Source organism: Pristis pectinata, chromosome 17 (genome assembly GCF_009764475.1).
Source record: "Pristis pectinata isolate sPriPec2 chromosome 17, sPriPec2.1.pri, whole genome shotgun sequence".
In the NCBI taxonomy this organism is placed as follows: Eukaryota; Metazoa; Chordata; class Chondrichthyes; order Rhinopristiformes; family Pristidae; genus Pristis; species Pristis pectinata.
In genome coordinates, this window is record NC_067421.1 from 4,980,362 (window position 1) to 5,001,156 (window position 20,795).

At 45.7% G+C, this 20,795-nt stretch overlaps 1 protein-coding gene across 1 annotated transcript in view; it reads left to right on the forward strand.

Moving 5' to 3' along the window:
* Positions 1-1,409: 1,409 nt before the first annotated feature.
* The window catches only part of specc1la (sperm antigen with calponin homology and coiled-coil domains 1-like a), a 248,262-nt gene continuing 228,876 nt past the window's right edge, over positions 1,410-20,795 (forward strand). The window contains 1 exon segment of the mRNA XM_052032052.1: positions 1,410-1,550. The gene's annotated coding sequence lies outside the window, so the exon portion shown is untranslated.

The window sequence follows — 20,795 nt, forward strand, 5'->3', positions numbered from 1 at the left end:
GACCTCTCACTGGTTCCCATCCCCTTGCCAAACTGGTTTAAACCCTCCCCAAGAGTTCTAGCAAACCTGCCTGCAAGTATGAGAACTGCATTTCTGTTTCAGATTCCAGCTTCTACAGTTTTGATTTCCATTACTAGAGACAACTGGACTGAAGGTGATCTCCAGCAACTGAAGGAGGATTGAACAATAAACACTCTGCATTGTATTGTACAGGTGCTTCATGGAACTGCCCAGGGAGCTTCCTTAGAACCCCAGTCACCGATCACCAGATCCATTACCGAGGGCTGCGACTATTATATTTAATTTATGTTTTTCTTGTGAATGCTGCTTATCTGATGCTATGTGCCTGTGGTGCTGCTGCAAGTAAGTTTTTCATTGCACCTGTGCAAACGTGGACGTGCATGGGACAATAAATTCACCTTTGTGTCAATTCATGGGCATGTGTTTGAAGAGTGGGGTGGGAAGGGATGGTGGGCTAGGGGGAGGGGGGATGGCGGCCTGGGGTGGGGAAGGGGGAGGGGGGATGGCAGCCCGGGGTGAGGAGGGGGGAGGGGGCCACGGGTGGGGAGAGGGGATGGCGGCCAGGGGTGGGGAGGGGGGATGGCGGCCAGGGGTGGGGAGGGGGGATGGGGAGTGGGATGGCGGCCAGAGGTGGTGGGGTTGGGGGGGGGGGGAAGAGGGGGATGGCGGCCAGGGGTGGTGGGGTTGGGTGGGTGGGGTGGGGGAGGGGGATGGCGGCCAGGGGTGGTGGGGTTGGGTGGGTGGGGTGGGGTGGGGGAGGGGGATGGCGGCCAGGGGTGGTGGGGTTGGGTGGGTGGGGGGGGGGAGGGGGATGGCGGCCAGGGGTGGTGGGGTTGGGTGGGTGGGGGGGGAGGGGGATGGCGGCCAGGGGTGGGGTTCGGCGGGGAGCCGGGGGGTGTAGGGGGACGGGGCCGGACTCCAGGGTCCGGACACAGGGTGCTCCCCTGACCACGGGAAAGCAGACCCAGTGGGAGCCGGCAGCGCGGTCCCGAGGGTAACACACCCACCCACGGGCGCTGCTGCAGGAGCTCGGCGGGGCGGGCAGCGTCTGTGAGGGGAAACGGACGGTCGGTGTTTCGGGCCGAGAGCCTTCACCTGTTGTGTCGCTGAGTTCCTCCAGCATCTTGTGTGCGTTGCTCCAGATATCCAGCAGCTGCAGTCCCGCCTGCGGGGCCGGGGGCCGGGGGCCGGGCGTCGCGCCAACGAGAACCACCTCACCCGCGGCCTGAGCGCCGCCGTTTCCCAGCAGCACCCGCGTCGCGGCGCCAACGCCGCGTGCCGCCACGCGCAGCCGCATTGCAGCGGGGAGGCGGTCCGCAGTGCGCGCATGCGCGGCCGGGAGCGGGCGGCGGGCTGACGGAGGCGGTCCGCAGTGCGCGCATGCGCGGCCGGGAGAGGGCGGCGGGCGGCGGGCTGACGGAGGCGCGCTGACGGCCGCCGCCGCGGGGCGACGTTGGCGGAGGGGTGGGAGTGGATGCGGCGCGGCGCCGGCCGCCGCTCGGCTTCTTCCTCAGGCGCCGGCCCGGCAGGTAACCGAGGCGCCGCGGGCCAGCGAACTAGCGGAAAGGCACAGGCACGCACCGGAGTTGGGGCTTGAGGGGAGGGGGGTGGTTTGAGGAGGGGAGGGGGGTGGTTTGAGGGAGGGAGAGGGAGGGAGAGGGAGGGAGAGGGAGGGAGGGAGAGAGGGAGGGAGGGAGGGAGGGGGAGGGGGAGGGAGAGGGAGGGAGGGAGGGGGAGGGAGGGAGAGGGAGGGAGGGGGAGGGAGGGAGGGACGGGAGGGAGGAGGGTGAGGGAAGGGAGGGAAGGGAGGGGGAGGGACGGGAGTGGGGAGGGAGGGACGGGAGGGAGGAGGGTGAGGGAAGGGAGGGGGAGGGAGGGACGGGAGGGTGAGGGAGGGAGGGGGAGGGAGGGAGGGGGAGGGAGGGGGAGGGAGGGAGGGGGAGGGAGGGAGGGGGAGGGGAGAGGGGAGGGGGAGAGAGAGGGAGGGAGAGAGGGGGAGGGAGGGGGAGGGGGAGGGAGAGGGAGGGGGAGGGAGGGAGAGGGAGGGAGGGGGAGGGAGGGAGAGGGAGGGGGAGGGGGGAGGGAGGGGGAGGGAGGGAGAGGGGAGGGAGAGAGGGAGGGGAGGGGGAGGGATGGGAAGAGATAAGGGCGTTTAAGGGAGTGCGGGAGGGAGAGAAGGGCGTTTGAGGGAGGGAGGGGGAAGAGGGGACGTTGGAGGGAGGGGGAGAGGAAGGGGGCGTTGGAGGGAGGGGGAGAGGAAGGGGACGTTGAGGGGGAAGGGAGGAGGCAGAGAGACAGACAGACAGCTCTAGGTTAGAGACCTGAGACTGGAGAATGTGTGAGAGCAAAGGGGTTGGGATAGAGGGGCTGTGGGTCGTGAGGGACAGTGTTGTGGTAAGGTGGAAGAGCAGGTGGGAGGGGGCGAAGAGACGTTGGTTTCTGGAAAGACGGGAGGCAGAGGCAGTTGGAGTTGAAATAGGAAGAAAATGAGACCATGGGGGAGGAGGGAGGGAGGAAAGGGAGCGGATTCCAGGGACAGAGGGATGGTTCGCTGACGTTTAGGATCTGTAAATCATCAAACAATCCTTTCAGGCTATCAAGGCTTTCCAAAGCCCGGTTTCTGTTGAGCATTGACTTCTATCAGCACTTCTGGTTATTGCAGCTGCCCTTGAATAGCTCACGTGTGGAAGTGCATGTTCAGGTGCACAAATCTTCACTACAGCTTTGATGTTGTCAGCATCTGAACTCTGACATTTGCTTAGCCATTCCCTGATACTCATGAATGTTTGCAGTCTGGCAAGGCCTCCATTTTAATCGTCTCATCCTGTTTCCAAATTCCTGTAGGGAATTTTTTGAATGTTGTCAAAATCTATCCCCTTACTAGGTGTACTGATGGATGAGAAAATTTATAATGGGGGATGAGGAAATGGCAGAGGAATTTAACAAACTTATTAAGCCTGAAAATTTATAAATCTCAAGGACCAGATGATCTGCAATCCAGAGTTTTGAAAGAGGTGATTTTAAAAATGGTGGTTGCTTTTTCCATATTCATTTGATTCTGGAATGGTGCCTGCAGATTAGTGACCCCACTGTTGAAGAAAGAAGCGACAGAGGAAACAAGGTACTATTGACATGTTAGCCTGGCACTGGTAATGGTGAAAATATTGCAATCTTTAGTAAGGAATGTGATACAATATTCCTGGGAAATAATACAGTTGAGCAGAGTCAGCATGGATTTATGAAAGGGAAATCATGTTTGTCTAATCTTTTGAAGTTCTTGGAGGATGTATCTGGCGCAAATCATTAGTTACGGTGTGCTTGGATTTTTCTAATGCTTTCATTGTGGCCCCACACAGGAGCTTGTGAACAGTTTGAGCATATGGAATTGTGGGTAATTTATTGAGGTGGATTAAGGTTTAGTTAACAGATGGAAAACAGAGAACAAACAAGCAACCTTCTGAGGCTGAGACTTGTGGGGTACTGAAGAACCTGACCGATTCACAATGTGTATCAAGTTGAGGGGACCAAATGTTATACTTCCAAATTTGCTTTGGAAGGCAAAAGCTAAATTGGTTTTAATTTCAAAAGTATTTGTGTACATGAGTAAATGTTACTCCTTGGATCGGAAAGGTTTCGAGGGATATGGGCTCCGTGCAGGCCAATGCAGTTAGTGTAGGTAGGTGTCTTGATCAGCAAGGACAAGTTGGGCTGAAGGGCCTATTTCCATGCTGTGTAATTTCATGAACGTATTGCAAAGAGCTTTGTTGAGAATTGTATATAATTTTTTTTCAAATAAAGTAGGATAACCTTGCTCCAGAGGGAATGCAGTGAAGATTCACCAAACTGGTTACTGTCATGAGAGATCAAGTAGGTTAGACTTTGTAAATCTGTAATTTAAGGTGGTAGGGAGGTGGAGTTTGTTTGCCATTTTCCAGGAGAGGAGTCTGCAACCTAAATAATGAGCATTTTTCTTTCTTAATTTGAACAAATACAGCATCTTGAGAGTCACAGCACATTTTATTTCATGTATTTACTAATGACAAAAGCACTTGGCCCATGCAATCTATGCCATCTCTCAGCAGTCCCATTCCCCCACTTATTTCCCTTTTACCTTTTCCCTCAGGTCAAATTTCACGACGTACAAGTTAGTGATAATAAGCCTGATTCTGAATATGACCATTAGCCAACCCTGATTTCCCCCATCACCCACCAGCACAAGGGTCAACTTACAGCAGCCAATCAACCAGCATGTCTTTGGGATGAAAGAGGAAATGTCGCATCAGGGGAGATCCATCTGGTTACAGGGAGAATGTGCAAACTTCACACAAACAGCATCGTAGGTCAGGATTGAAGCAAAAGTGTAAGCCATTCAGAAATAAACTTTTTTCACCCCACCCACCAAGAACTAGGAGCTCACACGTACCCTTGGGGCAAACATTTCCCACTCACTTAAGTCAGGAAGCTGGTCATGTTTCCTCCCTATCACTTTTCCAGTCACCGCTGCAGCATTAGCATAATGAGGGAACATTCATGTCCTATGCTAGTGTCAAACAAGGAAAAAAAAATCTAGGATGATGGCCACAGCAGGGATGGAAACTCAAGGAACCGTAGTCCATTGTACATGTACTAACTATTCAAAACAGCTCTTTGATAATGCAGCTAATGCTAGTGAACAGACCCATGCCCACTTGAACTGCATCCCAAGGACTTGATGTACATTTCAATGTTGTACAGGAACAAACCTGCCCCCATCACTACTGTACCCCAGTGTCAGTGACTGATCTATCCCCACCAGTAGTATCTGAACAGTATCCGTTACAAAGTGACAGATCTGTACCCCAGTACTGTACCTGTTATAGCGAGCATACCTGTGTGCATCTGTACAGTAGCTAGTTTTTTCTTTAGTGACCTGTGCACTATATTATTGTGCCTGCCAGTGCAGTGACCAACTTGTGCCCCTGGTACAGTACCACAGCATTGTACCTTCAGGTTTATGTCTGTCTATATCCCATTATACAGTTACAGCACTCATGTACACTAGTGTGATATTAGCTAAAATTACTTGTGCCAGCATACTGTGCCCCAGTGAGTAGACTGTGCCCACCCTTAGTCCAGTTATTTAGGTACAGATGACTACCCACTAGTAGTGTACTCCATTTTTATACAGCAACATAGCTGTACCCACTGATGCACTATCCTTGCATTTGGAAATAAAACACCCACATTCCTAGTTCCAGGCCTATTTGAATCATCAGTTTCAGGCCTGCGCGGATAGCTGAGTTCTACCTCCTGTATGGTGCTCCACGCAATGATATGACAGGCTGCTTCTTGTAAAGGAGTTGTAGTTTTGTTTGGCCCTATTGCCCTGTTATCATGGCCCTTCAGTTCTGAACCTCTGATCTCTTGAAGTTAGTGGTTCCTCCCTTTACTGTTTAAGATGCAGTAGCCAGCACTCAAGACTCTGGAATTCACATCCTTTTGGTCTCTTTCCTCCTTGATGCCCCCTAGAACAGAGATGTCCACAAAGTTGATTGAAAAATGCTGTTTTGTGTGAGAAGAATGAAAACACATCATTTGCAGACTGGAATGCTTCAGCGCTCAATTTCTGACGTCGTACCATTCTGGAAGCTGCAGCTGATGCTTCTGGTTGGGGATCCTTATGTTGAAGCAGCTTTTTCCCATGTTGGTTGTACACTTAATGATGCTACTCAGTTTTAGGCATTCCATGTACAAATTAAATTACATTTTTAAAAAAATTTTATTTACAGCGTGGTAACAGGCTCTTTTGGCCCAACGAGTCCGCGCCGCCCATTTTTTTAAAACCCCAAATTAACCTACCCGTACGTCTTTTGAATGTGGGAGGAAACCGGAGGAAACCCACGCAGACACGGGAGAACGTACAAACTCCTTACAGACAGCGACGGGAATCGAACCCCGGTCACTGGCGCTGTAATAGCATCGCGCTAACCGCTACGCTACAGTGCTGTGTTGTTCTAACTTGTACCTAACATCAGGTTGTCCAGTGCTGCCTGCTCCAGCAGTGCCATTCAAAGAGCCACTCAATGGGAATTTTAAACTTTTGCAGAGCACTCTTTATTCTGGAAACTACAATTGCTTATAGGCATTTCTGCTGATCTACTCTGCCATGTCATCATTTGGAAACTACTCTGTGGGTGCTTAGTTGGTGGTCGTAGCTGCACTTTTTGATGGGGAGCTTCGGCACAGACATTGCAGGTACCATAGGCAATATTGAGAACTCCAGGGAGAAGCCTTAAAAGTGCCTTCAGATTCCACCATCAGACATCTTCCCCTCCCACCATTTCATAGGGACAACTTTCTTCACAACAGCTTGATCGACTCCCTTTTTTGGCATAGCAGATGCTGCACTGTCTTTCCATCATCCAGGGATTCAATCCTTCCTGAAGCAGCAATTCACTTGTACCTTTCCCAATGTCATGCACTGCATTCATTGTTGTCTCTACATTGGAGAACCCAAACGCAGATTGGGTGATTACGTTGCAGACACCTGTGTTCAGTCTGCAGGAGTGACCCCAAGCTTATTGCTTAAATTCTTCATCACACTTGGACCTGTCTGTCCGTGGCTTCCTACGGTATTATAACAAGGCCCAATGCAAGTCGGGGAAAAGCACCTGTCTGGGCGTGTTACAGCCTTCTGAACCTATTGACTTCAACAGCTTCAGGTGTCTCACTCTGCATCTGAACTATAGACCATTTGATAAATGGTCCATCGCTAACGTCAGTTCTAATATTCTCTCCCTCCATTAGCATGCTCTGACCTGAGCAGTTGCAATGTTTCACAGCTTTTACATTTCTTTGGTATTTTCTCTGCCTAACCCCCTCATCTCACAGATTTAATGTATCTTTAATTACAGTTTTTCTTTATAACTGCTCTCATTAATACATCAACAAGGTACCTGAACAGCTTATCCCCATGGCAAATCTGATCTTGCCTAATATATTCCCTTCGTCTTATTTATCCTTCTCCCACCCTCTCTGCAACACAAAACTAGATTTCTGCCTTTACCATTTCTGACGAATGGTCTTCAACCTATAACAGTAACCGTTTTTCCTTCCCCAAATACTGTCTGATCTGAGTGTTACCAATATTTTGTTTCAGACTTCCAGCATCCACAGTTTTAGATTTTCACTAACTGCTCACATTTGCAGGTTCTGCCACTTCTTGACCTTTCAGAGGAACAAAATCTCTAGTTCAAGCTACCTGTAACATTCTGCAGGCAGACCTTCCTTTCCTGTGGAGGTCACTATCACCGTCAGCCTCTTAGCCTCTAATTCCAGACAGCCATAGGTGATCTAGGCCACATTTGTTTTCTGCTTATTGCAGCAATGATGCTGCATAGAACATAGAAAACCTACAGCACAATTCAGGCCCTTCGACCCACAAAGCTGTGCCAAACATGTCCCTACCTTAGAAATTACTAGGCTTACCCATAGCCCTCTATTTTTCTCAGTTCCATGTACCTTTCCAAAAGTCTCTTAAAAGACCCTATCGTATCTGCCTCCACCACAGTTGCCGGCAGCCCATTCCACGCACTCACCACTCTCTGAGTTTAAAAAAAATTACCCTTGACATCTCCTCTATGTCTTCTCCCCAGCGCCTTAAACCTATGTCCTCTTTTGGCAACCATTTCAGCCCTGGGAAAAAGCCTCTGACTATCCACACGATCAATCATCATCTTGTACACCTCTATCAGGTCCCCCCTCATCCTTGTCATTCCAAGGAGAAAAGGCTGAGTTCCCTCAACCTTTCATAAGGCATGCTCTGCAATCCAGGCAGCATCCTTGTAAATCTCCTCTGCACCCTTTCTATGGTTTCCACATCCTTCCTGTAGTGAGGCGACCAGAACTAAGCACAGTACTCCAAGTGGGGTCCGACCAGGTTTCCTATATAGCTGCAACATTACCTCTAGTCTCCTAAATTCAATTCCACAATTGATGAAGGACAATACACCGTATGCCTTCTTAACCACAGAGCCAAATTTTGCAGCTGCTTTGGGCGTCCTATGGACTCGGACCCCAAGATCCCTCTGATCCTCCACACTGCCAAGAGTCCTACCATTAGTACTATACTCTGCCATCGTATTTGACCTACCAAAATGAACCACTTCACACTTATCTGGGTTGAACTCCACCTGCCACTCCTCAGCCCAGTTTTGCATCTTATATATGTCCTGCTATAATCTCTGACAGCCCTCCATACTATTCACGACATGTTCAAGAGACTTTCCTTTTTCCTCAGCACAGAAGACAACTGAGTGAATTTACAAGCATTGCAGTCTTTAGGTAATGATAGACTGCATCAGGGAGTTGCGAAGAAAACTGTCCCTATGGAATGGTGGGTGGGGAAGATGTCCAATGGTGGAATCCTGTTGAGGGTACTTTTAAGACTTCTCCTTTGGGGATCTCAATCTTGTCAATGGAGCCTGCAATGTCTGTAATGAAGCTCCCCATCAATATGTGCATCAGACTCCCTTTCAGAATTCAGCTTATGAATCATACTAGTCCCATATTCAATTCATGCTTGGTCATGAGTTTTATCCAGGAAGCTCATGACTCCTAGGCTTTGGGAGTCCATTTTTCCAGCCATTTATTCCTAGTGGATAGCAGCTCCTGACAAAATGTTACTGTTCCATGACAACTGTTCCCTTTGATTCTAGTGAACTTTTGATAAGAACCCAAATGAAATACTGGATTCTCATAAAAGGACGATGTTAGAGCATTCTGTGAGGCTACACATAATCAGCATGGAGTTTACAGTCATTGACATAACATTGCTATATCCTAGATGCAAAAAATTACTGGAAGCAAACACATAATTCTTAGACTGGGGTTAGTGCAGGAGAGTGGCACTAGGTTAAAGATCAGCCATGATCTTATTGAATGCTGGAGTGGACAGGAGGGGCTGAAGTGCTTCAAGCTTTAGATGTTGTTTTTAATCTCAAGATTTTTCCCAATATATAACATGCGGTTATTGAGACCACTCTGCAAGGAGGTAGCAGCAATGCTTCATTGGATTCAAATATCCTTTTGCATATTTGGTGACAGCTTTCTTGAGAGTTGACTGTGCATTAGCAATATACCACTTGTAAATGATTTTAATTATTGTTATCTATAAACAATGACAGCAGCTGATCCACTTAGATATCACTTACTTTGCACTGAATACAGTTTCTAAACCATTTACAGAATTCAGTGGTACAGTGAGCTTTGAGAAAGTGTTCTGCTTTTTACCATTGTTACTGGCATCCATTCTGAGCTGGTGAGCTCCACATCGGGCACTCCAGTGCCAGAAGCATTAAAAACAAGTGTTCCATTTGTCCCATCCATCCCTCCCACCTTCCAACAACTTCTCTCTCCTTCCCAGCTCCAATAAAGGGTCTCTGACCTGGAAAGAGAAACGGTTAACATTCCAGGTGTTCCCTGACCTGTTGAGTGCAGGATTTTGTTTTCATTTTATGGTTTCCAGCATCTGCAGTTTTCAATTTAAGAGAAACCTATTACAACAACCAGATATGCATGCTACTGCTTGGGGTTGAGAATACACTGCTGGGGCTACCACTCAAAATAGATGCTTGTTCTGCCATTCATTCAGAATTTTCTACACAAGAGTGTCAGAGAGGCATAGGGTATATTTAAGACATACTGATAGATTTTTGGATATTAAGGAATTCAGTGTTGTGAGGTTAGTGCAGGAAAGTGAACTGGGGTGAAAGATGGCTGAGCTAACACAAGGAACCAATTGGCCTATTCTTGCACATTTCTAATGTGGTACCCACTGCAGTGTATCTCAACCCCAAGCACTTGTAAGGAACCAAGGGCTGCTGTCACTCTTGGTTCTCTTTATTTCCCCAATCCAACTATGCTTAGTCATCTTTGTCTCTTATTCATGGTTGACCATTGTGTTATAAAGGTTAATCTCGACTCCCTTGTTCTTGGTACCCCATGTCCCTTGGTTCTGTTTTCAGCCACTTTCTCAGCCTGCTTTATGACATTCATCCAAGTACATGTACCTCAAGTTGAAAAGGCAGAGGCTAATTAAGAGGCGTTTTCGTGGTTTTGTGCAGGGCAAATCATGTCTCACAAATCTGATTGAGTTGATGAAGGCAGCACAGTAGACCTGGCTTACATGGATGTTAATTCTTTGACCAATTCCCACATGATAGATGGATCTATAATATTAAGACAAGGGATCCAAGGAATGTTGGCAAACTGGATACAAAATTAGTGGGTGACAGGAAGCGGAGGGTTGTGGTGGATGAATGCTTCACTTGACTGGAAATCTGTAATAAATAGTGTACTGCAGGGATGGTTACCGGGACCTTTGTTGTTTGTAATATACAAGTAACTTGGTTGATGATGTAGGTAGTAAGATTGGCAAGTTTGCAGATGACGTGAAAATTGGTGGAGTCGTAGATAGTGAAGAAGGTTGCCCAAGGATACAGCAGGACATAGATCGGCCGAAAAGTTGGGTGGAGCAGCGACAGATGGAATTTAAATCAGACAAATGCGGGGTAATGCATTTGGGAAATCAAATTCTGGTAGGAAATATAGAGCAAATGGCAGGGACCTTAGAAGGGTTGATGTACAGAGAGAAATTGGGGTGCAAGTCTAGAACTAGCTGAAAGTGGCAACACAGTTGGATAAGGTAGTGAAGGAGGCATTTGGTATGCTTGCCTTCATAGGGCAATGCATTGAGCATAAGAGTTGAGACGTAATGTTGCAGCTGCAAAACATTGGTTAGAGACATAAAACAAACTGGATATCTCAAACAGAAATGATGACTGTTCATTTCCCTCCGTAGATGCTGTCTGCCCTGCTAGTTCCTCCAGTTGTTTGTTTTTTTGCTCCAGATTCCAGCATCCACAGGCACTTGTGTCTCCAAAACATTGGTTAGACTCTGCTTGGAGTATTGTGTACAGTTCTGGTCACCACACTACAGGAAGGATGTGGTAACAATAGAGTGCAGAAGAGATTCACAAGGATGTTGCTTGGAATAGAGGGCTGTTGTTAAAGGGAAATATTGGATAAGCTGGGAACGTAGGAGACTGAGGGATCGCCTTGTAGGTTTATAACATTGAGGGCAATAAGTAGGATAGATTGTCAGGGCAGTGGACCCTAAAATTGCCAGGGCTCAGGTTTAAGATGAGGGGGAGAAATTTGAAGGAGATATGAGGGGTAAGGTTTTCACACGGTGGTGAATACCTGGAATGAGTTGTCAGGAGATAGTGGAGGCAGATACCAAAGGCATGTGGACAGGTTCTTGGAAAGGAAAGGCATAGAAAGATGCGAACCTAATGGGATTAGCATAGATGGGCATCACAATCAGCATGGACAAGGTGCGCTGAAGGGGCCTGTTTCTGTTCTGTAAGATTCCATCTTACCTCTGAAAATGAAACAAATGGCAAAACCAGAAATCTGAAGTCAGAACAGAAAATGCTGGAAACACTTGGTGTGTGAATTAAAAGAAACAATTAATATTCAGCAACTGGCACCCCTTGAGAACTGGGAAAGAGAAAAAAGCAATATAGTTTTCAGTTGTAGAGGCAGTGTGGGAGGGATGAGCAGAACAAAGGAAGAAATGGGTGGTTGTTGGTCAGCACGGACCGTGGGCTGAAGGGCCTGTTTTTGTGATATACAACTGACTCTCTGGGGGGGCAGGTGAGTTTAATGGGAGCAGTTACAAGCACATGGTGCTGCTTTGTCTGTTTAATTTGTTGTCAATAGTGAGACATGGTCATCATGCCAGGATATACAAATGGAATAAATAAAGATGACAAATGACAGGCAGCAATGGCCAGTTCTGATACAGAGTGAATTACCTGATGTTGGAGAATTTGATAGTGTCCTTCTGACAAAAGGTCCTAGACTCAACATTTTAACCAGATGCTGCCTGACTGACTTGCTGAGTGCGTTTACTGATTGTAACTTGGATCTCTTCTTGTACCCTTTAGAGTTGTTCTTGCTGGGTTCAATTGCCTTTTCATTCTACCTGCCCAATGTTAACACTGCATGTTTCTCAGCATTTCTTCTGCCACCTATACACCTGTTCTGTCAGCTTATCTACATCTCCATGAAGTCCATAACTAATGTCCTCACAGTCCACCACAAATACTGCTACAGGTTTGGGAATTGTGCCCAGTAGATCCAAGTCTAAATCATGCATAAATATTAAGTAGGGGTCCTAGTACCAGCTGCTGGAGAATGCCACTACACACTCTCTGCAGTTCAGTTGAAGTTGCCACAGTTTCTGCTATCTAGCCCATCTCTATCCATGATACTACAGCCCCATTTATTCCATGGCCTTCAATCTTGATGACAAGCCTAGTATGTGGCACTTTAAGTAGTTTTGGAAAGTCTTTATTTGAACAGAAGTATAACATTTGCAGTTTTGCAGTCTGGCACCACTCTTTGAAACTATAAATATCGGAGAGATTATGGCCAGGGCCTCTAATTTCTTCTCTCCCTTCCCTCGGCAACCTGGGCTGCGAGGAGGTCAAAGTAATTTGGAAAGTTCAATGGGTGGGCAAATCATTGGCAGATACGGTATAAAGTGGACAAATGTGAAATCCCCACCTAAGTAGGAAACAACAACAAGACAGTATTATTTAATTGGTGAGAGATTGGGTATCTTGTTTGGGACATTGAGATTTGGACCTGGGTGTCCTTGTGTATCAGTCTCTGAAAGCAAACATGCAGGTCCAGCAAGCAGTTAAGGCAACTGGTACATTAGCCTCCTTTGCAAGTGGTTTGACTACCAGCAATATACATAAAGTGCTGGAGGAACTTAACAGATCAGGCAGCATCCATGGAGGTAAGTAAACAGTCCATGGAGGGAAATGACAACCGGGACAAGAATTGTATTGTTACAGTTACACAGGTCATTGGGGAGCCCACATCTGGAATGTGCGTGCAATTTTGGTTTTAAAGGATATACTTGGCATAGAATGAATCCAGCAAAGGTTTGCTGGACACTTTGCTTGGATGGCAGGATAGTCATGCAAGGGGACGTTGGATTGACGATGCCTGTATTTACGAGAAACAGGAGAATGAGGAAGGATCTCCATCAAATAAAATGCTTACAGGGCTATATAGATTGGATGCAGGAGGACATTTTCCCTCACCAACAGGTCACAATCTCAGGATAAAGACAAGTCATTTGGGACTGAAGAGGAGAAATGTCTTTGTTTGTGGGTGGTTTACCTCTAGAATTCTCTGTCAAGAAGACCAAGAGGAGGCCATGTGGCTGAATACATTTGTGAAGCAAGTGGATTTCTGGACAGAAAATGCATTGAGGGTATGGGGAAAGTGGGAATATGGTTTAGAAATAAAAGGCAAGTCGCATTAGCATTGAATGGTAAAATTGGCTCAAAGAGCCAAGTGGCCTTTGCCTATTTTCCATGTTTCTACATCTCCAGCAGCATCATCTTCCTTGACGTTAATGTAAAGTACTCATTTAGTACCTCAATGTATGAATAAATTCAATCTCTGGAAGGGTCTCACTTCTTTTATTGCTGTTTTTCCATTCGTATGTCTGTTGCATATTTTTGGATTCCCGTCTAATTTTGCTGCTGCTCTTTGTGCGCTCTTTCTGCCTCTCTCATTTCCATTTTTACTTCACTTCTGAACTTCCTGTAATCACCTGGTTCTCCAGTTAATAACCTGGCACCCATCATATGCCACATTTTGCCATATCTTTTTGGTCATCCAGGGGAGCTCTGGCTTTAATTTTCCTACCCTGATGGGAATGTACCCAGACTGGAGCTGAGGCAGCTCTACTTTTCATCACAAAAAGAACTGGAGGAACTCAGTGGGTCAGGCAGCATCTATGGAGGGGGAAAGGAAATGGACAGTCAACGTTTTGGGTTGAGACCCTTCAGTTCAGAATCATCATTTATTTAGGGATACTTAAAACCCTTTTTTAAAGCTAGGTCTGTTGTTATGACAACATTGTAACCTCATGTGGCCTGTACTTCACCAGCTGTTTAATGTGCTTCTTGCACTTACATATATGTACTGCAAACCTATCTGAGGCACTATAATCAGTCTGGTTCTGTCTAAATACTTCATAATTTGTTCTGGCACCAATTATCTTTATTCTCAATGTCACTCTCTTGTGATACGAGTGAACCTTCCTGTTGAGGCGAAATCTCTCTGGCCTGTACAGGTCCCATTTTGCCGGAACTGGTTCCTAATGCTCTAAGAATGCAAGGCCCCCTGTTTTGCACCCTCTCTCCAGTCAGCCATTTGTCTGTGCTATCCTGCTATTTCTATACAGTTGTGGCATAGGGAGTAATCTGGAGATTTCCTTCCTCTGCCCAGAGGATGTCATCTCTTTTTTTTCTGCCTACATCATTGGTTCCAATGAGGACCATGACCTCTTCCTGCAGCTCCCCAATGATATCCTTAACACGGACTATCTAGGAATATGTGCAACGATAGAGCTGCAAAAGCTGTTCCCCCAACTATAGAAATCCTGTAATTGTTGCTCTTGCCCTTTCTCCCTCCCATTATTGCACTGCTGAGCTGTGGTATTGGCTCAGATTGCAGTCCTCAGAGGAAACCTCTCCCTCATCTGTACTCAGCATACTGATTAGAGAACAATGTACCTTTGGCTCTTTAGAACTCATTTTTGGCAGCTCCCATTCCCCCTCTGCCTGCACATGGGGTGACCACCACCTGAACTGCATTGTCCAAAATTCATCCAGCCCAAGGAAGAAACCAATGGCTCAGGCTTTATGATCTTGTGGTTATCCAGGGCATTAGACGTGTCCTAGAGTTCAGATGTTGTTCCCACAAATCATGAGCTATGCTGCTTTCTCTCTAGTTACTAAATTACCAGAATATTCTTAACTACTATTACTAGCTTACTTGTTTTACACACCCTGAATGCACATTTTAAATTTTGAGTAATTATAGGCCAGTTAATTTATCGTTGGTGGTGGGCAAGTAATTAAGAGTGGCCTGGCTGAGTCAGTATGGATTTAAAGGAAGGTCCAGTTTCACCAACTTAACTGAATTTGTTGAGATGGTGAAAAGGAGATGAGGGCAGTGTGGTTTAATGATGATTTCAGCAAGCTCCTGCATGGCTGACTGGTCAAAAGAGTAAAAACCATTGTATTAGCAAATTGGATTCAATAACGGCTTAATGGCAGGAAACTCACAGCTAATGTTTGGGCATTTGTGTGACCGGAAGGCTGTTACCAGTGGAGTCCCACAGGTCTCAGTACTCAGTCCTTTCCTTAGTGTTTAGAACAAAATGTAGGGGGCATGAGAAAGAAACTGTTGGTTGTTTGCTTAATGGTGAGGAAGAAATCTGTAGATTGCAGGAAGATATAGTTATGCAGAAAAGTGGCAAATTAAACCAGAAATTTAACGTGTCTGGGAAGCACAAGTCTGCAAAGGAATAGAATCAAAGAATCTTAGAATCGCACACTACAGAAATGGGTCCTCTTGGCCCAACTCGTTCATGCTGACTGTGATGCCTATCGACACTAATCCCATTTGCCTGCATTAGGTCTGTATCTCTCCATGCTTTTCCTTTCCAAGTACCTGTCCAAATGCCTTAAGTGTTGTAATTGTTTCCACCTCTACCACTGCCTCTGGCAGCTTGTTCCAGATAACCACCACCCTGCATGGAAATACTTAGCTCTTAGATCTCCTTTAAGCTTTTCCCCTCATCTTATTCCTGGGCCCTCTAGTTCTAAATTCCCTGCCTTGGGAAAAATTCTCTATCAATGTAACTCATTTTATAAACCTCTATGATCATCCCTTAGCCTCCTATGCTCCAATGAGAATAAACCTAGCCTACCCAATCTCTTCTCATAATTATAGCCCTTCATTCTGGGTATTCATTGTGGTGAATCTCTTCTGTACTCCGTATTTCTACCACATCCTTCCTGTAGTGTGGTGACCAGAACTGTACACAATACTCCAAGTGCAGTCTAACTAATGTATTGTACAGCTGCAACATGACATCCCAACTCTTATACTCAATGCTTCAGCCTGTGAAAGTAACCATACCAAATACCTTCCTCATTACCCTATCCACCTTTGTGGTAACTGTCAGGGAGCGATGGAATTGTAGCCCAAGGACCCTCTGTACGTAAGAGCTCCTAAGGTCCCAGCTATTTACTATGTCATACCAGAAGCTGACCTCCCAAAGTGCATTACCTCACACTTGTCAGGATTAAATTTCATCTGCCACCACTCCACCCAACTTTCCAGCTGATCTATGCCAGAGTCAAAGTGAAACAGGCCCTTCAGCCCAACTCACCCATGCCAACCAAAGTGTCCATCTAAGCTAGTCCCATTTGGCCCATATTACTCTCAACCTTTCCTATCCGTATACCTGTCCAAATGTCTTTTCAATGTTGTTATCGTACCTGCCTCAACCACTTCCTCTGGCAGCTCATTCCATACACGCACCACTGTCTGCAGGAAGTTGCCCCTCAGTCCCTTTTAGATCTCTCCCCTCTCACCTTAAACCCATGTCCCCTAATTTTTGATTCCTTTTCCCTGGGGGGAAAAAGCCTTGCATTCACTCTATCTATGCCCCTCATGATTTTATACACCTCTGTAAGGTCACCCTTCGGTCTCCTACACTCCAAGTAATAAAGTCCTAGCCCGCTCAACCTCTGCCTATAACTCAGGCCTTCGAGTCCCAGCAACACTTTGCTGGATCCTTACACTACCTTCACCGTCTACAACTCCAATTTTTGTGTCATCTGCAATCTTACAAATCAGAAATCTACATTCTTTTCCAAGTCTATGGTCCCAGCACAGATCCCTGCAGTAGACCACTTGTTACAGACTTCCAGTAAAGAACCCATCCACCACTATACTTTGCCTCCTATCACCAGGGCAATTTTGGATTCAATTTGCCAACACACCCCTTGTGCCTTAATCTTCTGGACCAGTCTAACCATACACAATTTTTTTAAAAGACTAACTGAAGTCCATGTAAATCACATCTACCACACTGCCTTCGTCAATTTTCTTAGTTACCTCTTCAAAAAACTTATGTGAGACATGATATCCCCTGCAATAAACCATGCCTGGGGATTCATTTACCCTAATATTAATTCCAACACTTCTTTACAGACATGCTTCAGAATATCAGCATACCCCTCCCACAACTCTCCACCTCATTCTATCTGGTGAATACCAACTCACTCATAACCCCAACTCCACACAGAATACCCCTCATGGACCTACTCTTTCATTAGTTGCCCTCTTGCTTCTAATATACTTCCAAAAGGTCAAGGAGAATCCTACAATCACACTCGCCAAGGCCATTTCATTGCCCCTTTTTGCTCTCCCAATTTCTCAAGTTTCTCCTATACAAACCTCAAAGGACTTAACTTGATACCAATTTCCTATGCCTGACGTACACTTCCTCCTTTATCCTGATCAAATCTTCAACATCCTTTTTAGGGAACTTTGGTTAACACTTGACATTCTTGGCTTCTTACCCTTGCATGGTGACTCTGAAATCTTACGATCTCAGTTTTAAACACCTCCCACTTATCGGATGCTGATTTTCCCTCTAGCAGCTGCTTCCAATCCAATTCTGCCAGCTTCTATCTTGCACTATTGGAATCATTCTTCCCTAGTTTTGGGCCCTCACTCGAGGACCAAATTTTTAGTTTTCCATGACTGTCTTGAAGCTTACTGAACTATGGTCACTGTTCCCAAAGAATTCCTGCAGAGCCAGTATCACTTGCCCATCCTAAGGTCTAGCACAGCCCTGACCCAGTAGAACTGTCTACACACTGCTTCAGAAAATTCTCTAATGCATTTTACAAATTCCACCTCATTTAAGCCCCTTGCACTAAGGCAATCCCAGTCCATATTGGGAGAGTTAAAATCCCCCACTATATTGCATTTACACCTTTCTGCAATCAGCATACACATCTGTTCTTCTAATTCCTGCTGACAGCTGGGAGATCTATAGCATAACCCCTGCAAAGTGTGATCATCCCTTTCTTATTTCTAAGTTCTACCCATACAACCTCACTGGCCAATCCTCTAGGATATGTTCCCTGAGTACTGGCACAATAGATTCATGGGGTCATAAAATTATCCAGCACAGAAGCAGGCTTCCCATAACATCCTAAGATACAATTGGTCATGCCATGGGGATTTATGCATGTTTACAGTGGCATGCAAATGTTTGGGCACCCCTGGTCAAAATTTCTTTTACTGTGAATAGCTAAGCGAGTAAAAGATGACCTGATTTCCAAAAGGCATAAAGTTAAAGATGACACATTTCTTTAATACTTTAAGTAAGATTACTTTTTTATTTCCATCTTTTACAGTTTCAAAATAACAAAAAAGGAAAAGGGCTTGAAGCAAAAGTTTGGGCACCCTGCATAGTCAGTACTTAGTAACACCCCCTTTGGCAAGTATCACAGCTTGTAAACGCTAAGAGTCTTTCAGTTCTTGTTTGGGGGATTTTCGCCCATTCTTCCTTGCAGAAGGTCTCTAGTTCTGTGAGATTCTTGGACCGTCTTGCATGCTCTGCTCTTTTGAGGTCTATCCACAGATTTTTGATGTTGTTTAGGTCAGGGGACTGTGAGGGCCATGGCAAAACCTTCAGCTTGTGCCTCTTGAGGTAATCCATTGTGGATTTTGAGGTGTGTTTAGGATCATTATCTTGTTGTAGAAGCCATCCTCTTTTCATCTTCAGCTTTTTTACAGACGATAATTTTATTGAATTCATTCTTCCCTCTACCATTGAAATGTTCCCTGTGCCACTGGCTGCAACACAAGCCCAAAGCATGATCGATCCACCCCTGTGCTTAACAGTTGGAGAGGTGTTTTTTTCATGAAATTCTGCACCCTTTTTTCTCCAAACATACCTTTGCTCATTGTGGCCAAAAAGCTCTAGATTAACGTCATCAGTCCACAGGACTTGTTTCCAAATTGCATCAGGCTTGTTTAGATGTTCCTTTGCAAACTTCTGACACTGAATTCTGTGGTGAGGATGCAGGAAAGGTTTTTTTCTGATGACTCTTCCATGAAGGTCATATTTATGCAGGTGTCGCTGCACAGTATAACAGTGCACCACCACTCCAGAGTCTGCAAAATCTTCCTGAAGGTATTTTGCAGTCAAACAGGGGTTTTGATTTGCCTTTCCAGTAATCCTACGAACAGTTCCCTTGGAAAGTTTTCTTGGTCTTCCAGACCTCAACTCGACCTCCACCGTTCCTGTTAACTGCCATTTCTTAATTACATTACGAATTGAGGAAACGGTTACCTGAAAACGCTTTGCTATCTTCTTATAGCCTTCTCATGCTTTGTGGGCATCATTTATTTTAATTTTCAGAGTGCTAGGCAGCTGCTTAGAGGAGCCCATGGCTGCTGATTGTTGGGACAAGGTTTGAGGAGTCAGTATATTTATAAAGCTTTGAAATTTGCATCACCTGGCCTTTCCTAACGATGACTGTGGACAAGCCATAGCCCTAACAAGCTAATGAAGGTCTGAGACCTTGGTAAAAGTTATCTGAGAGCTCAAATCTCTTGGGGTGCCCAAACTTTTGCATGGTGCTCCTTTCCTTTTTTTCACTCTAAAATGGTACAAAACAAAAATAATACACTAATCTTGCTTAAAATGTTGAAAAGAATGTTTCATCTTTAACTTTATGACTTTTGGAGATCAGTTCATCTTCTACTCATTAACTATTCACAGTAACAGAAATTTTGACCGGGGTGCCCAAACTTTTGCATGCCACTGTATATGCTTTAAGTCCACAAACACTCTTTTGTAATGTCACAATTTTTCAGCATATCACTGTTCTCTTCCCTGAATTCTCTAACTTCCATAACATTCTCCACAGTAAATACTGATGAGAAGTATTCATTTAAGACCTTGCCACTCTCCCATGGCTTCACACATACACAACCATGCTGATCCTTAGAGGGACTTATTCTCTCACTAGTTACCCTTTTGCTCTTTATATGCTTAGAGAATCTTGAGAGATTCTACTTTTTCTCATCTGCCAAGGATATCTTGTGTCTCCTTTATGCCTTCCTGGTTTCCTTTTTAAGTGTACTCCTATATCTCTTATACTCAACATTTACATGATCCCAGCTGCCACCTCCTTATTCTTGACCAGAGCCTCCATATCCCTCATCACCCAGGGTTCCCTCATCCTGCCAGCCTTGCCCTTCACTCTGACAGATACATGTTGGCCCTGAACTATCCCTATCTCACTTTAAAGCCCCCCACTTGCCAGATGTCCCTTTACCTGCTAACAGCCTCTCCCAATCAACATTTGCAAGTTTCTGTCCAATGCCATCAAAATTAGCCTTACCCCAATTTAGGACTTTAAGACTCCCTTTTTCCACAACTATTTTAAAACTGATAGTATTATGGTCACTGGTCCTAAAGTGTTCTTCCACTCACATATTAGCCAACCTCATTTCCGAACAGGAATTCAAGTGTTGCGCTTTCTCTAGTAGGGCCATCTACATATTGCTTGAGAAAACTTCCCTGGACAAATTTAAATTCTGCCCCATCCAGTCACTGGCTAATCTTGATGGCATTAGACAGAAACTTGAAAAGGTTGATTGGGGGTTGTGGGCAACTCTGGGACTGCCTGCAAGGATGTACAACAAAAAATGTGCTTGACTGTACCTTGTGTCTGGTCCTTTTGAGGAGTATTACAGTAAACATTATAGGCTGATCTTTCTACAGGACTGTTCAGTTTTGATACAAACCGAAAAGGTACCTT